We start from the raw sequence: 4,841 nt of genomic DNA on the forward strand, positions 1-4,841 counted from the left end.
TTTGTATGAAACTAGATTGCCAAAATCACTCCGCAGCTGTGACCAAACTCTTTCCCTTCCCTCCTTTTTTCCCTAATTTTTTTCTTCCTTCCTTCTTCCCTTCCTCCTTTCCCTTTTAGATGAAGTAGAATAGAAAATATCGGTACATTGCAGGTAGTAAGGGAAAGTCTTTCTTTGTCTCATTTAGATGTACCTATGTGTACTGGCTCAGGACATCAAACATAGCTCCTATTAGGGGTTGCAGTCAAAATGTTAAAATGACATGTCTTTATGTTGCCTCCCTCGAGGAAGTGACATTTGAGCTGAATCTGAAGCTACCAGGAAATGGGCATGTAGAAGAGGAAGAGGGAGCCTGGTACTGCCAGGGTGTGGCTGCGCCACAGACACTTGGTTCTTTGGCATGCACCCCACTGCACACTCCCAGGCTTGGGGACTACACCTAAACGTGCTGAGAATTCAGGACATTTCTGCTGCCGGCTCAGGGTTAGGGTCAGGGATCAAACCTAGAGGCAGCCTGGAGGCTCCTTTATCACAGGGCTGATGAGCCAGCCTTGTGCATTGTAGGTGCTCAGTGAACATCTGCAAAGACCTGTGGCCAGCTGGAGATCTGGGCTGAAACAGAAGACTGGGTAGCTACCTGGAGGGGGTGGCCTTGGCTCCCCTAAACTTAACTATCTGGCGTCCTTGCGGTTGGGTCTAGACCTGGACCCTGCGGGAGTGGAAGGTGAGTCCACCGCCCCCTGCCCCAGCCTAGCGGCCCTGGCCCGACAGTGAGCGCATGGAGGGGGGGGGACGTCGCCAGGCGGCCTGGGCGCTGGAGCTCCTGGCGCACCCCCGCCCGCCCGCCCCCAGCTCCTGGGCGATTTTACCAATTAAGGCTTTCTAGCCGGGCCGGGCCGGCCAGGAGCGGGGCGGGCGTGGGGCGGGGATGCGGCCAAAAAGAAGGCGGGCGGCCGCAGCCCATTCGCGTGGAGGCGCGCGGCGCGGAGTGGACGCCAGAGGAGCCCTGAGGCGCGGGGCAAGCCGGGCGCCACCCCGCGGCTGTCGCTCGCCCACCCGCCCGCAGGAACAGCAGGTGAGGCCACTGCCGCCCGGCTCCACGCCGGCTCCTCGCAGCGCCACTCCAAGCCCGGGTACCGGGTGGCCAAGGCGGGCGGGGAGGCTAGAGCAAATAGGCGGCCCGGAACGCCCAGGTCAGGGCCAGGTGTAGTTCTGGCTCTTGAGCTCAGGTCGTAGGCTTAAAGTGGGTGCCCAGAGGCTGGCCTCCAAAGATCTCCCATGAATCCATGTCTAACCAGCAGACTGGGAGCCCGAGGCCATGGGGGTTCCTGAGACAGGGAAGGGATCTGCAGGAGATAGGTGCAGACTCGGGTGCCCACGACCTCTGCTACTGCATGCTTGTCCGGGGAAAGAGGGCTTTGAGACCAGGACCTTATATAGGATCAGGGTGAGTGGTCACCTAGAGGGACACTCAGCAGCTGGTGTGAAGGAGGATAGTGGGTCCTTTGCCAGCCTCTGGGCACAGGGGAGTGGGCTCAGGGGCTGCTGTACTCCGTGGAGGCTGAGCCAGGGATTTGGTCAGCCAATTAGATTTCCTGGTTGGGACCTGAGCCCTGTCCCAGGTCAGCTCTGAGTGGGATATTTACCACCAGCCTGAATGTAAGCAACAACATCCCCATGTCTGCATGCGACCCAGGGCCAGGAAAAGTAGGGGACATCGCTGGTAGACCCATTTATTTGTATGTGCGCCAGGCCACACAGTCGAAGTGAGAGGTCAGGAAATGGGTGCCCTCACCTGTCACACCTGGACTTGCTGCTGGTCAGCCCAGGTCTCCTCACCAATCTGCGCTGCCTTCCTTCCTGGCGCCCCCTGGCTACACAGCCTAGAAAAGCCTCCTTGGGAAGCATAGCTGGACCCCCCGAATTTGGGGCTACAGTTCCCTGTGGGAGGGCCTGACCTGGGGTCTGAGGGCTGGGGGTGGGGAGGTGGGCGGGGTGTGTCTAACATCCAAGAATTTACTCCAAATAAGGGAAAATATGAAAGCACTGGATTTTGGCTTCCCATGGCCGGCTCTATCTGGGGGCTTTGGGATGGGGCGACATCTGGTGGTGGTACTATGTCCTCCTAGGGAAAAGAACCCTATACAACTCCCATTCCTTCTTTGCCCTAAATAGCCAACACTTAGGGCTGGAAGCCATGACACCCTAGTTCTGTTCTTTCTGCTGGAGTTGATTACTAGTCAGTTCCTTTGACTCAGTTTCCTTGTTCTCTGCAGATGAAGGAATGAACCCAGATTCCCCAGCTGGATGGCACTTAGTGGAGAATCAATTCTTGTAATTCCATCCCTGGGTTTTTGCTTTCCAGTGAGGTGAGGGCACTAGCAGGACAACTCTGTGTGTCTTGAATGGGGCTCAGCAGGGTGGGATTTGTGTGGGTCCTTCATAACTGTCCCTGTCAACTCCCCCCAGCTCTCGGACACTCTCATGCATCTTATGCAGATTCATTTTGTGCATATTGAAGTGGAGAGGAAGTGGGTCTTAGTACTGGACAATGTCATTTGGTACCGTACCATCACCATTGGTGGGAAAATCAGTGGGGTGGGAGCAGCCCTGAAATGCACTTGCTGGAGACATGAGAGATGCCCTGCCACAGACAAGGCAGATACCCAAAGCCACAGGAACGCCAACCATATTTGGGCATGACATGGTGGCAGACCCAGGACTTTCTTCTCTTACTGGTCTTCAGAAGAAAACATTATTACCAGAATTGAGCAGTGGGACAGAGACTTGCCTTTCTGGTGTTTTGTTGTTGTTTGTTTGTTTTTGAGTCACTAGAGATTTAACCCAGGGGCATTCTACCTCCGAGCTACACCCCCAGCCCTGTTTTTATTCTTTATTTCAAAATAAGGTCTTACTAAGTTGTGGAGAGCCTCACTAAGTAGCTGAGGCTGTCCTCAAACCTGTGCTCCTCCTATCTCAGCCTCCCCAGTACTGGTATTATAAGCATGTGCCACCACGCCCGGCTGAGACTTGCCTTTCTGGAAAAATGAGAAGGGAAATTCTGGAGAGGGGAGATAGATGAGATAGATGGGACTGGACTGGAGGGAGGTCAGCCTGGGGAAGAAACTAGGTAGGCAGACACCCAAAGTTCCAGGAACGTCAACCATATTTGGACATGACATGGTGGCAGACCCAGAATTGAGCAGTGGGACAGAGACTTGCTTTTTTTTTAGGTACTAGGGATTGGACCCAGGGGCATTCTACCTCTGAGGTAGGCCCTCAGCCCTATTTTTGTTGTTGTTTGATTTTTTGCAGTATTGGGGATGGAACCCAGGGGCATTCCACCTTGGAGCTACACCCTCAGCCCTATTTTTTATTCTTTATTTTGAAACAGGGTCTCACTAAGTTGCAGAGGGCCTCACTAAGTAGCGGAGGCTGTCCGCGAACCGCGACCCTCCTGTCTCAGCCTCCCAAATGCTGGGATTACAAGGGTGGACCACCATGCCCGGCTCTATTTTTATTCCTTATTTTGAAGCAGGGTATCACTAAGTTGAGGAAGGCCTCACTAAGTAGTTGAGGTTGGTTACAAACCTGCTATCCTTCAGTCTCAGCCTCCCAGGGTTACAAGCGTGCGCCACTACATCGGGCTAGAAAATTAACTTTAAATGAATAACTTCATACTACTCTAGGAACACACCCTGGGCTCCTAAGCAAGACTCAGCAACTTGTATTTCACTCCTTCAATTCCCTCAGCCCTCATCCTCCAGGACCTTCTACCCCTGCCACCCCTGGGTCCTGCTGGGTTCAGGATCCATTCCACCAGGGGAGGAACCTTTCCATCGGAACTCCCCGCAAGGGTGCCAGGTGGACAGTATGGTGGGTTAGGCGGGCACAAGCTGTCTGCACAAGGCACATGGTGCCCTCTACCCGTGCCCATGGGCATGCCCGGGGCCCTTTCAAGGCTACTGGCTCCTGGAGTGCTGATGGCCTCCTGGCCCAGTGCCCCATTTCCTCCCGGATGGAGCAAGGGAGCAGGGAGGGAGGCGGTGAGAAGCGCTGGGCGCAGGTGCGGAGGCCAGGGCTTTGCAGACTGGGAAGGCCTGCCAGGGACCGGGATTGTGCTGGGAGCACGTAGGGTCTGGCCCCTGCCGGGTAACCACTTTCTTGGCGGCGATGCGCACACAAAGCACTCGCAGCGGTGGTCCCCGTGCTCTGGAAGGGCTCGCTCTTAGGATTGTGTCCCAGCCACTGCTGCCGACCTGGGTGTGGCCGGGGACCCTAAGCCGTGGAACCGAGGGAAGGGGAATGACCGCGAGTGGGGGTTGCAGGGACGGGGCGGAACCCTAATGACTCAGGGACCCTATCCGCCCCACCCCCCCACAGGAGCCTAGGGGAAGGAAAGTCCCTTGTAAGGGCGTGCCGGCTGGAGCCTAGCGGTCCTGCGCCAGACACTGCTAAGCCTTTCTTCGCTCAAGGATTTGCTTCCTGCAGCACTGGCGCAGGGGTTTCAGGGCCAGGGTGCCTCTTTGCCCCCTACTAGGCCCAAAGATCGGGAGTCGGGTCTTTTCGGCGGGAGCCGGGGGGGGGGGGGGGGGGGGCTCTGTAGAGGCATTCCGACGGGCGGGGCGGGCGCGACCCTAAGCCCCACCCACCAGCCCCACCCACGTGGTGCTCCGCCCCTGGCTCCGCCCTCCACCCGCATTTAAAGGGCTCGCTCTCTCCACAGCGCAACCTCCGTGCTCTGCTTCGCTTCTTCGGCTCCAAGGTGCCTGCGACTTTAATTAAAGGGCCGTCCCCTCTCCGAGGTTGCAGCACCGCCCCTCGGCTCCTCGCGCCTCAAA

Source organism: Muscardinus avellanarius (assembly GCF_963383645.1).
Source record: "Muscardinus avellanarius genome assembly, chromosome: X".
Lineage (NCBI taxonomy): Eukaryota > Metazoa > Chordata > Mammalia > Rodentia > Gliridae > Muscardinus > Muscardinus avellanarius.